General features: G+C 29.1%; 1 long non-coding RNA gene across 1 annotated transcript; it reads right to left on the bottom strand.

Annotated features, from left to right (window-relative positions):
* Window positions 1–470: 470 nt before the first annotated feature.
* On the bottom strand, window positions 471–15,126 carry LOC136086523 (uncharacterized). The gene is made up of 3 exons (XR_010641393.1): window positions 15,022–15,126; window positions 9,308–9,430; window positions 471–676 (listed from the first exon to the last, which is right to left on the bottom strand). It is a non-coding gene; the product is annotated as an uncharacterized LOC136086523 (long non-coding RNA).
* Between the last annotated feature and the right edge of the window lie 1,087 nt (window positions 15,127–16,213).

The following is a 16,213-nucleotide window of genomic DNA, read 5'->3' as shown; positions in this document are numbered from 1 at the left end:
ATTATCAATGTTAATTAACGTTGATTTAGCTTTGGTTCAACGAACTTATATACGAGTTTATAAACCTTAAAAATACAATGTGTTTTGCGCCGTGACTCTTTAAATCCGTAAAATATTTGTTTTTTGTACAAAATTGTTAAAAGCTATTAAACTTATAATAGTTGTCATAGTATAATATCTTGCTACTCCATATCTTATTGTCAATTGTTACAGCTTTCACTTATTATCACTGTTATTATTATTATTGTTATTATTATTGTTATCATTATTAGTATTATTGTTATTATTATTATTATTAGTTAATTTTAAAATATACTATTAACTGTTATTATAGTTTTACAAGTAATTCCCCCTTAACCCTTAACCATTTTTTTAACGCAGGTACCTAAATTATTATTGAAAGCAAACAAAACCAAAAATATAATTCAAACATTTTTAGAAAAAAAATTATACAAAATTAAAATCGTTTTTAAAAAGACCTTGATAAAATCATGTTATCGTTATCTTCATCATCAATATCAAATTCAACTGTATCTTTATCGCTTTCTGTCATTAGTCTTATTCTGATTTAATGCACGTTTTCCACCATCTAATCAATATGGTGCAAACCTCAAACAGTCTGAAATATATCTTTGTGCATTGTTCTTTTTTATTTTTGAACAACGTGTAACTGCATCTAAATAAAAACATCCCTAAAGTAAGGAATTCATACATTTTACAAGTATTAATACACTTCACAAATTTTATATGTGTATATATTTTATATATATATATATATATATATATATATATATATATATATATATATATATATATATATATATATATATATATATGTTTTTGGACGTTTTATAAAATTTCACTTCTTTTGAGACCCAATATGATATGCTTTTAAAGAACATTTTTTTTCAAAGTATTAGGAACCCGTCTGATGTTTAAGGGTCTTGTGCGACCCCAAAAAAAAATTTTTTATTCAAAAATTTTTTAAATGTAGTATTAATTATTTACATAAAACACATTTAGCGGGTCCCATCAGACATTTTCAAAAAATGTTGTTTTATGAACGACCCTATATATATACATTTTTATATATATATATTGGGTTATTTACAATAGATTAACGTTGGGTTTAGATCGTAAAAACAATCAAATTTTGTGATGGTTTTATATTAATTGGCCCAATGTATCTGCACCAGCTGTTTTTAGTTGCGTTGGTATTAAAGCCTTTTATCTATATTATTGTTAAAAGTATGACATTGGATCAACGTTGGATTTGCATTGGAAAACACAGCTGATGTTCGCAATGTTTTTACATACGTTGGTCCGATTTTACAAGAGTTTTACGAGTTAGTAATCTGACATCAGACTTTTCACTAGAACAATACAAATTTGTTATAGATAACATAGAAAGTTCTTAGTGACGGATCCAGCATTTTTTGACGCATTTTTTGGCGTTTGAACTCTTTATTTGAGGGGGTTAAAAATTTACATGGTCATAATTTTTGAAAGCTTAGATATTGTACAATAATACTTAAAATTTATCGATGAAAAAAAATTTAGTTGAGAATAGCAAAAAAAACTATTGTGTCAACTTGATGCTCTCACGTTTGCGGCAGGTTGGGGGATGAAATTTTAGAGCTTTTTTGTTCTCAGCCTTCAATAATCGCAATTTTTGCAAGGCATCATTATTTGACATAAGTGTAAACATACAGATGTTTGGAGTTTGCTTCATGTCTGGAAGTTAGTTCAAAAACCAAAAAATGCTGTATCCTTCACTGAAAGTTCTATATGTAATGGTAAAGTAATTGCAATTATTACCAAGCAATTAATTTGGAATCATTTATTTGTAATTAAGGTTTGGTTAACTTTTTGAAATAAAGTTAACCAAACCTTTTTCTTCTAAATTCAAAACTATAAATAAAAAATCTTAGTTAACTTAGATTAGTTCTTAGATTTTGTATTACTTGATTACTTGGTCCGTCTTATGAAAGCACATAAGAAACTTGGTCCATCTTATGGAAGCACAAAAGAAACATTTAGTTGACAGAAAAACTCGGCTAGTAACAGTTTATTAATAATGAAACACCTTAAATTGCAAAATGGAGAGATTTAGTTAATTTATAAACATTTGAAAAAAAAACACTTTATCTTAACCCAGATTAACTGAAACGTAATTAATCCTAAATAGAAAGGCAAAAAGCACTTGCTTACAAGTTGCAGCTCTTAAAACTCATTTTTAAGTAGACCGAGAAAGTGTCAAAGGGTATCATTCTTTTTTTGCATTTTATAATAAAGTTTTTGCAAAATACTGGATATTAAATATCGAGGTGCAAATGCTAGGTATAGATATGAAGCAGGCAATATCATCGGGTAATTAGATAACATTAATTTAAAAAAACTATCGGTTCATTAGATTTAATTATAGGTTCATTAGTTTAAAAATTGCTTAAGCAATTTTTAAACTAATGAACCTATAATTAAATAATTAAATTAAATTAAAACTCTTGCAGTAGCAATTGCTACTGCAAGAGTAACAGAAAATGAAGAACTAGCATCTGGTTTTTTTTTTTTTTTGTTCTTTTTATTACGCTTTTTTTCGTTACAATATTTAAAATACAAATATATAACAATAAAAAAATATATATATATAATGATCGTTATTAAATAATAAAAGAACGCTGGAACTCGTATAAGACCATACGGTCTTGTTGTCGAGTACCGCTAAGAAATGTTCGTGTTAAAATTTATAAGATATTTACAAAATAGAAAATAAGTTAACAAAATAAGTAACTTAAAATATTCCGTTACAAATATAAGATACATTATTGCATATTACAGTTGTTGATGATACATATTTAATGTTTAAATCGAGGGTAAAAAGGAAAATCACTAAAAAATATTGAAAGTATATTGTTAAATCTTCGATTATAAAAATGAGTTCTTTAAGCTTTCGTTTAAAAGAAGAGTAGTTATTTTGATGAATAAAATCCTCAGTAAAATTTTTTTAAATTGTTTTATTCCATAAGAATGTCCGATTTGTTTGAAAAATGAATGATTTATTTGAAAAACGATTTGTTTGAAAAATGGGCTGCCTTATAAATTTATCATTGCGCAAAATGTATTTATTTTTATCTTTTGATGAATACAAATTATGGAAAGAAATTGGGGATGAATTGATTTTACATTTAAACATAAAACAAAGAATATTAAAAACATTAAGCTCATATATACATGTATTAAAAATACATTATTTTTAATACATGTACTCATGTATTAAAAACTTTCATTTCAAATAATAGAGGCTTGGCTTGAGAGTATAACGATCTTTAAAATATATAAGACGTGCTAAATTTCATGCATCTATTTAAACAATTATTTTTTAGGCTGGGAAAAAAGTATTATTCATAATTTAGAAAAAAACATAAAGCCAATCATTTGTATGCAAGGGACAAACAATCCAAATTTATTTTGATTGTTTGTCTCTTGGATACAAATGAACAAATTTTGATGACAAAACAATTTCAAACAACAAGTTTTCTGGCAATATTGGAAAAATTTTCCCTATTGCCAATGATCTCAAAATTCCCACTAATGTTGTTCAAGATATCAAAATTTTTATGACATTGATAAAGATACTTTTCAAAGTTTGTTTAGCGATCATGCTATCTATACCAAATAACAAAAGTTATTAAAAATAAACTAAAGCCAGATGCAAAGATAGAAACGATATGATGTTTGCAGTGACAATACTTTCAACAAGAAATATTCATAAAGGTTGAATTTTTGTAAGTTTCTTGGAAGTACCGTTTTTAGATCAAGAAAAACTCCAAAAATTAACACCGGTGCTAAAGCTATAATTAAACTGATTAATTTGAGTACTGGTATTTACGAATCTTTGATTGTGTAAAAGTTGCAATAAGCTGAATCCATCCGAAATGAGCAATAAAGTGCATCGCCTTTGACGTCACAGTGTTCCAAACAAGCAACAAGAAAGTTCACAAAAATCCACAAGAGTAAAAGAATTGAAATGCAATATAAAATATTTTGTCTTGGATTCTACAATGACACTTGCAAGAAAGTTATCTTTTTGTGGTCATCAAAATGACACTTGCGAGAAAGTTATCTTTTTGTGGTCATCAAAATGACACTTGCAAGAAAGTTATCTTTTTGTGGTCATCAAAACGACACTTGCAAGAAAGTTATCTTTTTCTGGTCATAAGAATTTTTAACAATAGCTGTAATAGTAGCTAGTAAAATTAAATAATATTAAAAACGAAAATTTTATCATAAACACACCTTTTTAATTTCAAAATAAAATTAAAAACGTAGTTTTATTAATTTAAGCTTATGAAAGAAGCTTCTCTAAGCTTAAATTGATAAAATTTACGTTCGATGAGTCAAGAACGTTTATCTAGTTTGGACATTTTATTTATTGAACATGAAAACTCTTTCAAAATCAACTTTGATGAAATTATTGACAAGTTTGCATCACTGAAAACAAGAAAATGGAAAAGTATTAACTTTTAGTCATTTCAGCATCGCGCTTTAACTTAAATAGGTCTACAACCTAAATAAATGTAGGTCTTAAATAGGTATTTTTGCATTACGCAGAAATGTCTTGCAAGTATGATAACATAGTAGGTTCTTATGTTAAATTGAGTAGTAGAATGTTAGGTTTCTCAATATCTGTGGCAGTATTTGAAAATACCCCGTGGTTTTCAGAATTTGTATGTTTTACAATATAGCACAACATTGTATTTCCTTTTATTTACACACACACACACACGCATACACACACACACGCATGTTTTAGAGTGAGGTAAAATGCTTTTTTTTTGAAAACTTCTCTTGTTACGTCTCTGGAAGATTCGTATTATCATTACGAAGAAGGTCTTGAGCTCCCTTAACAAATTTAAATCACAGAGACTGACAATGAAAAGTAGATGACGGCTTAGAATTTTTTTTTCTTACAATTATCATTATAATATAATTAGCATCAGTGCCGGATTAAAGAAAACTGAGGCTATAGCTGGGAGTCTCATTTTTTTTTTATTGTGTTCTCGTGTTATTAGGATATTTAAATGCACTAAATATTACTTTTTGTGTTGAATGCAATGCATTCTAAATAAACTGCACTGAGCAGTGCCTAAGAGAAGCATAATAAGTTAAAAAGGGTGTCGCAGATTGAAATAAAAGTACAAAAGGACAGACGTTTAGTGAAAAAAAAAGAGCCTTTAGGAAGAGAAATATTAAAAATTAATCATAGTTAATGTAGTAAATATGAACAGAAATAATAAACAATAGTTGAGGAAAGTAAGTGTAATTAAATGTTGTGCAAATTAAAAGTTATTAGTGTAGAGCATAAATGTGACGCACAAGTGTCCGTCGTTTTATTAGCGTATACCATGTAGTTTGTGTTATTAATAAAGTAAACCTACATTATAGATGCGTGCCATGGATGACTTACGGATGTTATGGATTCAAGCCTTATGGTACAGTATGAACAAAAGAAGACCTCCAGCTTTCATCCGAGACTGGTATTCCAACAAGAGGTTCAACTCTTAGGTACAGCAAGGTATCTTATTTGTTAAAGTATCCCTTTGTGTTATACCAAAAGGACTTATCTCAGGGTATATTATCAGGACAATTGCTACAAGCTTCTGTATTAACACCGAGACCACAGGACACTAGGTGGAGTTCAGTTTAACTTGTATATAATTGTAGGTGGTTTTTTGACATGGGTGACAGTAAGCATAGTGATTTATTTCAGTATAATTTGGATCAGTAAGGGTTGTGAACTGATTCAGTTTCTTAAAGCTGTGCATGCGATGTAAATAGTTAATGTAAAGTATGTGTGTACGCATACTGTAGTAGCATGTGTTATTAGTATGAGTTGTTAGTACAAAATTAGTTTAAATTCATTTAAACTACTATAACATAAGCCAGCCGTAGATTCATTTAAAGTCATATAGTCTTATAAAATGTGGAAAGTCATACAGTCAATTAAGTTATAGAAAAGTCATATTAGTCACATAAAAATATATAAAACTGTTATAACTAAATATTCTAGAATATTCAAATAGAATGACAACAATACAGTAACCATATCTTGTATATTTATTTCTTGACAAGAAGCATTAGTAATCTAGAATCATTTGGAAATAATACACTTACAGGTAAACGTAGGATGTACAAAAATGTGTTTCGTAATTTTTACAGATAAACAGAGAAACTGTTTATCTGATTGTGATTGTATTATGAAAAGTATCTGATGTGGAGTAGAATTACTTGTTTTATAAAACAGTTGGCAGGCAGCCTCTACTCATTTTAGCAAAGTATATGTGTAGTGTGACTGATTTTGTGTAATGGGTGGTTTACAGTAATGATTTGATAATAAGATGGATTCTTGCCTTATGGTATATTATGAACACAAGAAGACCTCTAGCTTTCATCCGAGACAGGTATCCTATAAGAAGTTCCACTCTGGGTGGAACTTCTTATAGGATACCTGTCTCTTTCAATCTTTTTGTCTAAAAAATATTATAAAATTTGTTAAAGAGTAATTTATTATTAATAAAAGACATATTCGCTTATTAAAGCTTCATGCTGAGATCATATTGACTGCTTCTTTGGAAAAAGGCAACGCTTTTTTGTGCTGTTTTGATCTAGAACTACTTATGTATGGGTCTGAACTTAATAGCAGCCTATTTAATACGTCCGTATTGCAGTCGATACGAGAAAACTTTCGACTAAAATTTTGTCTGTACTACAGAAAGTGTTTGTTTCGGGCTTCAGCTGCCTCCTCGGATAACTAGCCGATAGGGAGGGTTGCATGAGTTATTGCTTCGGCACCATGCATGAAAACTTTATGCATAGTTAGAGACATTGGATACCAACCATACAAATTGATATACAGTTTAGCAGTTTCATGAGCAAAAGCGTCAAATTTAAAGCATCAATTTTATATCCACTTGAAATGACTTCAAGAATAACGTGTAAACCTTTTATCGAATCCAAGTTAATTCCAGTTATTTGTGAAGATAATTCCGGGTTTGAAAAAAATCTCCTTGACGTATTGCCGTCATTCGTATTTCCAAACCCTGCTTTAGGTATATCTACTTGAAGCCCTAATTCTTCTGTGAAAGATGTTTGTATTTTCTTTTTTGCTTCTTTGACAATTTTTTTCCTCGTCTGATCGAGCTTGCCACTTTTGTAAAGGTATTTTATAAGCTAAATGAAGAAGCGATTCAAAAAAGCGAATCCTTGCATGAAGAATCGAGAGTCCAAATGAGATGGTTTCTGTATTGATTTGCTCTTTTTTAATCAATTTATTAAAATCTTTCGATGTTTGTCCACAAATGTAGCACCTCATAGTTGATGAAGTATCAGTTGCAGCGTTGCACACTTTATCATCTACCATTGTAAAAAGCAAAGTATGCTTTTTTTTTTCAATTTCATTGGGCAACCTTGTTTCCCTGAGATTCCTTATTTGGTTTTTTACGTGCTCTATCTCGTCCATTGTTATGTCTTTAGATTCACTAATGAAACGTATTCGAATGGGCCTGCAGAACCTTGGAGATGAGGTGACTGGGTTTTGCCATATAATTTTTTCCTGTTGGCCATCAATCTTAACAATCATTCTCAGAGATACTAAAGAACTTTAAAAAATATTTGCATCACTGTCGGTGTTGTTTTGAAATTTTTGCTTAAATTTTGCTTGTTGCAATCCATCACAGCCCCATTTTGATATTAAAACTATATTTTTCTGTTCTTCAATTGAACACTTTTCTACAACCTCTGAGACATATTTATATAAGCGTAATGTGGTGTGGTCAAGTAATGCTTGTAGTTGAATTTCAGCTGTTGTTTCGATTACTTGTATCAATTCCTTATTAGGGTAACATTCTTTTTTGGCTTGTTATATTATTGAGTAGCAGGGATACACATTTTTGTTTCTACTTTAATAAGTTCCCACTGTTTTCTGGTAAAATTGCCTTCTACAAACAGTTCCAGTGCTTTTTGAGGTGTTAATTTATTGACAGTTACTTTTTAAAAGCAGAGTTAAATGTTTTTCGGTATTTCTTTGCTCCTGTGATAGGCGTGGCAGTGATTTCTTTAATAAATTTTGAAACATCAGTATTTCCTGAAGTGTGCTGGCTCATTCTGGCTGCATACGTCAACTCATCAACAGTTACCTGTTTGCGCAAACCCATAGTTTTTCGACGCTTGCTGCAATCACTTTCTATAAATAACTTTGATGGTCGTCCAGGTTTCTGTCGAATTTTTATTGACCAATAAGGTAGCTCGATGATTCATTTGAGCCATTGTTTATTGTTTTTTATAAAACTTTCTTGTTTATAACATGCAGCTATCCATCTTTTCTTGAAATTGCTCTTAAAGAATTTTAAAATTCTTGTTATGGTACTCTTTTGATCTATTGGATATTTCATAGCTGTTATAACAGTTGTAACAGTTACGAAATATCCAATAGATCAAAAGAGTACCATAACAAGAATTTTAAAATTCCTTAAGAGCGATTTCAAGAAAAGATGTATAGCTGCATGTTATAAACAACAAAGTTTTATAAAAAACAATAAACAATCAAATCAAACATCGAGCTACCTTATTGGTCAATAAAAATTCGACAGAAATTTGATAAAAAAATTTGATGAAAAGTTTTCGTTGTTGGAAGAACACCTTATATATAAGGTGTTCTTCCAACAACGAAAACTTTTCATCAAATTTTTTACCTTTACAATCTTTCATTATTTCATGTAACTCTCTTCTAGAGAACAACTTTTTGGCTTCTGTTGAATCTACATGATAAATAATAAAATAAGTAATTCATAGTGGTGTGTCCTTAATGAACGACAAATAAAATAGATTTTTTTGTTTGAGATTTTATAGTTTAATAGTTTAATATATTAGATACAGTTTAAGATTGACGTAGTTTGGTTAAGTTTGTACAAAAATATTTAAAAATTAGACAACAAGAACTTATTTTATAGCTATTTCAAGACTTTGTACGAGGTGGTGTATATTACGAAATAGTTTACACACTATTTTTGAAGTGCTAAAATAAAAAGTGGCGGATAATTTTACAAAAGTATCTGATTGTTTACAGCCTATAGTCATTGCTCGTAAAAAAATTATAACTCGACAAAACCATACTTGTTAACAAAAACGTTATTATCTTATAATTTTATATGAAAATTAAAACTCAAATTGTCCATCATAAAAACGCTTTATATTATGTACAATAACAACAGAAAATTAATGTAATTTTATTTTAAAATATAGGTCATACCTTCCTCTGCCATAATTAGCCGTTTATTTTTTCATAACTGAACAATGATAATAGCTGCAATTGCAAATGTCACAAATTTTTGAATTTTTTTTACCACGAAATTTCAAATAACAACGCCTCGTTCTGAACAAAAATACGTCAAAAGGAAAATATAATCTAATGAAGCAATTATTTAGCTTGAAAATAATAAAGTTAATAAGATTTTTATGCAAACTTGATTTTTTGATTTTTGAGCGATTTTGTCATACAAATACTCCACTCTGCGGCGGTAACGGAGTTTGATTCCTGGTATTGTCCTGTTATACCTTTTTTGTTTTTCGGATTTTTTTGTTTACAAATCAAATAAAAACAAACTATACTTAAGGCGGATGTTTTTTTCATTTACCTCTCTTTAGTAAGTCCTTAAAAAACGAGTCCTACGCGAAATCATTAATATTAAAAACAAAGCCTAAAACCCTGTGCCGAGGGTAGACTACCCATACCCCTTAATTGGAGGGGGAGCAGAAAATTTTGTGCCCTTTTGCTAATTTAAGGAGCTTTTTATTTTAGCAAAACCTAGCGGTAAAATTAGGAAGATTTTGAGACCTTAATGACACGTTTTTTTGGGGAGTTTCCGACCCATTAGCCATGGCACTGCTAAAACCTGTTTTTTGTCGACTCAAAAAAATAGGTTGCCTGAAATACGCTTTACTCAGGACCACTATATAAAAGGTGGCATGTGTGAATGGACGCCCACATGATTTTTTGATGTTCCAAATAGGACACTTTCACACATTGTGCAAACTCCAAACTTAAGTATGTTCGCTGAATTTTAACTTTTTCTTTTGATTAGCTGGTTGTGATAAATTTGAAAATCGAAGTACGTACTTTTAAATAAACCTCCTCCTCCTCCCCATACGCTTTGATACGCTTTTTGAATACCTCACTCCTCCCCCCTATGAGCGTACGTACTTTATGGATGACCCCTTAAATACCGTGCATATCATATTTCAAAAATATATAAGTTTTACTGTAACAACCATATACAAAGTTTCGATTTAATTTTCTTAGTTACATAATTATTGCAAATAAAACATTTTGCATTCATTTAGAACTTTGTGTTCTGTGTTCCTTTATCACCTGGGATCATGTATACTAGAAATTAAACTGATAGAAGCAATTTCAGGGGTTGCCATGTTTTATAAGATAAATTAACCAAATATTAATACTTATATTGATATACTATAATATATAATAATATTAATATACTAATTAACAAATAATGAATAAAAATTTCAGATAATATAAATTTTATATTTCTAAACAAGAAATTATTAATAAGGCAACCACAAGAGCTTCTGCTGAGGTGTGGCTTATTAGTAAACCTACTTAAATTCTGTCGACTGTCAGACTTCCTTCAGGACGTCTGAAGGAAGTCTGACAGTATGTTCTTCGAAAGTTGTTTTTCTACCATTTAGAAGAGAAACAAGAAGCGAATAAAAGTATTCGGGCAACAATTGAACCAGTTCTTGTTTTATGGGAGAAAGAAAGAATACTAACTCAAAGAATTGATAATGCTGAAATCAAGTTAAAAAAGCTTTGAATCAATTATCTGCCGCTGAAAAAACACAGAGGATCAAAATTGGACAGCTGTCAAGCAAAAAAAGGAATTTTTCAGGCTGACCTTGAAGAACTTTTTGATATAGCAACCAAGAATGCATCAGAAGTTATAAAAAGCGATCAAGACAAAGCATTCTTATGTCAACAACAAGAAGATCCGTAAAGTTGTAGTATGTCAGGAATTGATCAAAATTTAACAGCTATGGAAGCACTGATGAAAAAAACTGAACTTGTTCCTTCTTGATTAGCATTTAATATTTTGATTGGAAGTAGTTCTAGTTCCTCGGATGATGATGAATATCAGATTCCTTCTACGTCCAGCACAATTGGTTCAACGAAAAATAAAATAAAAATCTATTAGATAGTGTTATATCGTCTCTTAATTGGGTTAATATTTCTGATCGCCGCGCGATCTTCGTTTTTAGAGTGGCTCAGGCTCTTGGTCACTCAGTAAAAGATTTATCATTGTCATGCACCACAATCCGCAAAAACAAAGCGATTGGTTTGTGAAGCGGTGATTACAGCTGACAAGGTCAATATCTCTCCTAATGATCCACTTCTTTTGCATTGAGATGTAAAGCTTTTAACTGATATCATTGAAAAATGATAGAATTACCATACTTGTGACTCATGATGGGATGGAAAAATTGCTGGCCGTTCCGAAGATTGGTTGAAGTACTAGTGAGCAATAGGCTGATGCTTGTATAAAAGCTCTTAAAGATTGGAAATTTGATTGAAAATGTTGATGACTGGTTTTTGACACTAATTTATCCAACACTGGGTTAAAAATTGGTGCCTGCACAATAATGGAGCAGAATCTTAACCATAATCTTATACGTATAGCATGCAAGCACCATGTGTTTGAAGTCATGCTCATTTTCACAACTGCATTTGGAACCAGTGGAGGACCTCAAGTGGGACTTTTAACCATTTTCAGAAGCAGTGGCCATCAACCAAAAAAGAGCTATACTCTACAGGAAATGAAGAATTTTTCAATTGTGATGTTTTTATCAAACTTCATGAAGAAATGTTAGTATTGCAAGGGGAAAAAAAGTAATGACAGACATGTCTTTTTGTGGCATTTATAAAGAGACAGTTTTGGAAAGAAGCTCCGTTAGCTGATAGAGCACTACTCAATGATGCCAAGCCTTTTCAACCAGTTCAAGAATATTTAAATTGTTCAATGGCAACTGCTGCAGCAAAAGCTGCTCACCACCTCTGGTATTTTTCTGAACATTCAGTAGAATTGTCTTTCTTTAATTCCCGTGTCAAAAACAAAACCAAGAAAGACATGGCAAACAACCTAAAACAGCAGCCAAGACATTTTTCAATAGATCTGATGCCATCACATTTGATTGTCATAATCCATTGTCTTCAGAACTTTCCGATTTAAATTTGAAGAAAAGCAAAGAAAAAGCTGAATCATTTTAATGAAAGTATCTTAAGAGTGGAATATGAATTCAACATTGAAATGAAGCACAAAGTTTGTCAAATGAAGATCATCAACAATTGCGCAGAACGCGGCATAGCACTTATAACATCCTTTAACTCAAACATTACGAAGGATGAAAATTAAAAATAGTTTCTTCTTCAATTGGTTGATCTTCACCGGAAAAAATATCCAGTTGCATCAAATTCTACCCTGATGAAGATGATAGATAATTGATTTTTAATTGTTTAGTGCATATTATAGATTAGGGTAATATGAGCACCTTAAGCAAAAATTGGAATAATTTCAAAAATAATTAAGCTGGATCCAAAATTTTTTGCAAACAAACAATATTTAGGGATCCCTTCTCATGATCCACTTAAATATTTGGGCATCCGAAATTTTTTCTCAAAAACACAGAGGTTTTAAAAAAGTCACAAAAATGCTCATATTACCCAGACCACTTGGTAATATGAGCACTTTAAATTAGCTCACAAAAAACATTAGTTTTGTAAAAAAAATACCAACCTGACAATTAGAACTAATTTTTGGAATATAATGATTCGTTATTAACAAAACTTATCATTAAAAGATCAAATTTTAAGCCACTTTTTGTTGAAACAATACTACAATGTTTTCCGCAAGAAAAAGAAAAAAATAATTAGTTCGTTATTTTTTCAATTTTATCAACTCAAACCTTTGAACGATAAAAATTCCATTTTTTTGAATTTAAATTACAGAAAAATATTTAGTATTGTTAAAATATTTAAAAGTTTTACTATATTTTATTTTTATTCAAAAAACCAATTAAAACCACTGCTGTTTTAGGACTTTAAGCTAGGTAATTTCAATAAAAATCACTGGATAATTTGAGCATGCTCATATTACACAAAAATGGCATCTTTAAATAAAGTCAAAACTAAATGTTTCTATGCATTGTTTTTCAAGCCAAATAGGATTGGATTTTTAGCTAACATATTTTTCTTTATAAAAAAATTAATTTCATTATTTTAGCACCAAAATTTCGCGCCACAGATTTATTCATGCGTGATGATATTATTTTAAAAACGCAAAAAGTTTAACAGCTTTTTAATTAGATGATACCCGCTAATTACTGCATATAGATTTACGCTAATTGTACTGATTCCTGTAGTCACCACATAAAGTCGATTCAAAAAATACATAGCAACTTTAACTTCACTGCTTACATCTAAGAAATCTTTAAGTATGCTCATATTACCAAGGTGCTCATATTACCCTAATCTACTCTATGTAGTACCAAGAAGTTATCATAGACTGGAGTGAGAACGAAGTTAAAATACGTCATTTTTCAAGGAACAGTCTTGGTTGTAAAATAATTTTCTATTAAACATTGCGTATTTATCATAATTAAAAGTTAAGCAATCACATTCCACGTTTAACAAAAATTATCCAATGATATTGTTTCAAAACGTTATAAACGATTGCAAATAAAAGTTTAAAGAATTCGTAAACAATATTTAGAGTTAGTTTATTGCTATTTTTTGTTGTGCTTTTGAACGACTAATAATAAATTTCTAGATTAGAATTTAACTAATAAATGTCTAAATAAGAATTTGGTAGTATTTGTGCCGGGTTTACAAAAAGAAGTTTTATATTTCTATATTTGCTTACAAATCCGACAAAAATACTCCAACACAAAATAAAATCCTGGAGGGATTTAATAAGTTCCTGGCCGAAATAACAGTTTTAAAGAACATAAATAACCTATAGGTAAACAGGTAAGCAAAAAATAAGGTTCAAATAAGTAGTAGAGATTTAGGTAGAGAGTCTAAAACTTTGATATTTATACCTATAATTGAGGCAAGCAAGAAACAATTACTTTGCCTTAATCGTGATTTTTGTTTTAATTAACTTCTTGATTGATCGAATAGTTGTTAAAAACATATCTAACAAACTTTTCTTTTATTAATCCATTTTGATTACAACTCTCAAAGCTTATTGATTATGTTTTAAAATTTTCCATTTTTTTGCAAAAGCGCCATTTTGACTTGCTTCTGGAATAATTACGCTACATAGACTGTAACGCGATTTTAATTCATTTTCGGCTTTGTTCTCCCTCCAGCTAAGCTATTATAACTCCTTAGTAGTACACAAAAAATACAGGACTAAATATTTATTTAGCTTTTTTTTTTAAACAAATATCAACAGTCCACATGATATTAACTAAACAAAAAATAAATAAAAATAAAAAGTTGAAATTTTTTTTCACCTTACACCAAAAATATGACTAAAACATGGCAACCTCTAAATATTATCCAATTTACTTCAAATTTTGCTTAACAATTACCATTATCATATAGAACAAGAGCAAGCTTAAGGGCAACCAAACTAAAATATTTTGCATCATCCTAATGTATATACATTTTTTTACGTATATGTTTATATAAATATATATATATATATATATATATATATATATATATATATATATATATATATATATATATATATATATATATATATATATATATATATATATAGAAAGAGAGAGAGGCAATTCTACGATAAAAATGAGGGGCGGTAAACCTGCTGCTTCCTAAAAAAAATAAGGTCCTTAAAACTAAAATTCACCCAACTCAAATGTGTAAAATGCCCGACAAGCCAACTATATTTCTCAAAAAACTGACTATAACTTAAAAATTACCTTCTTTAAGGCGATGTCGCACCCCCGTTAAATTGCTTCTACATAAAGATTGAAATTTTTTGCTTTTATTATTATTATTGCTTGTTAATGTCTTACTGTTTTTGTGCACAATAATTTTTTTAATTTACTTGTTTATCTTTAGAACATACTAACAGAGTGAAAAAGCTGTTATTGTTTATTTTATACATTATTTGTATTATGATAGACCAGACAGAGTATTAAGATTTGTACACCAGAAAAGGTTTACTGGACAAATTTTTTGGACGATCAAAAGGTCTGCAACAGACAAAAGGTTTTTAATCTAAAGAGTATTACGGTTGAATTTGAACAGAAAGCTATTATGCAAATTGTCAAAAGATTTTACATTTTTATATTTATGAATACTTTTATAAATATTTTTTATAAATAGTAATGAATTATTAAAATATACTCGTATATTTTAACATATATATTAATATACTATTGTATATATATATATATATATATATATATATATATATATATATATATATATATATATATATATATATATATATATATATATATATATACATATATAGGGTAATATGGTTAGGGTAATATGAGCACCTCAAGCAAATTTGGAATATTTTCAAAAATAATTATGCTGGATCCATAATTTTAGCGAATAAACAATTTTTAGGGATCCCCACATATTTGGACTCCCGAAAATTTTTCTTAAAAACACAGATGTTTTAAAAAAGTAGCAAAAGTGCTCATATTACCAAAACCACTTGGTAATATGAGCACTTTAAATTAGCTCACAAAAAAACATTAATTAAGTAAAAAAATACCAACTTGACAATTAGAACTAAGTTTTGGAATATAATGATTCGTTATTAATAAAACTTATCATATAAAATCAAATTTTAAGTCGATTTTTATTGAAAGAATATTACTTTGTTTTCCGCAAAACAAAAAAAATATTTTTTTTTTCGTCGAACAAAAATTATATAGTAACTGTTATGATATTTTTTGAATAACTTCTGAAATGAGCGTTTATTTAGTTGTTATTTGACTTTTTTAATGTAAAGCGTGGATAATAAACTCAAGAAACGCTTTGGAATATTTCTATTATTATATAAAGAAAGGTGTTAATAAATAAAATAATAAAATTGAGTCGATGTAAAATTAAGCTACGGTTATATTGTAATTAAATTAAGGCCTAAATAAA

This window comes from Hydra vulgaris, chromosome 10, assembly GCF_038396675.1.
Source record: "Hydra vulgaris chromosome 10, alternate assembly HydraT2T_AEP".
NCBI lineage: Eukaryota > Metazoa > Cnidaria > Hydrozoa > Anthoathecata > Hydridae > Hydra > Hydra vulgaris.
Note: the sequence above shows the minus strand (reverse complement) of the source record. Positions and strands in the feature narration are given on the sequence as shown.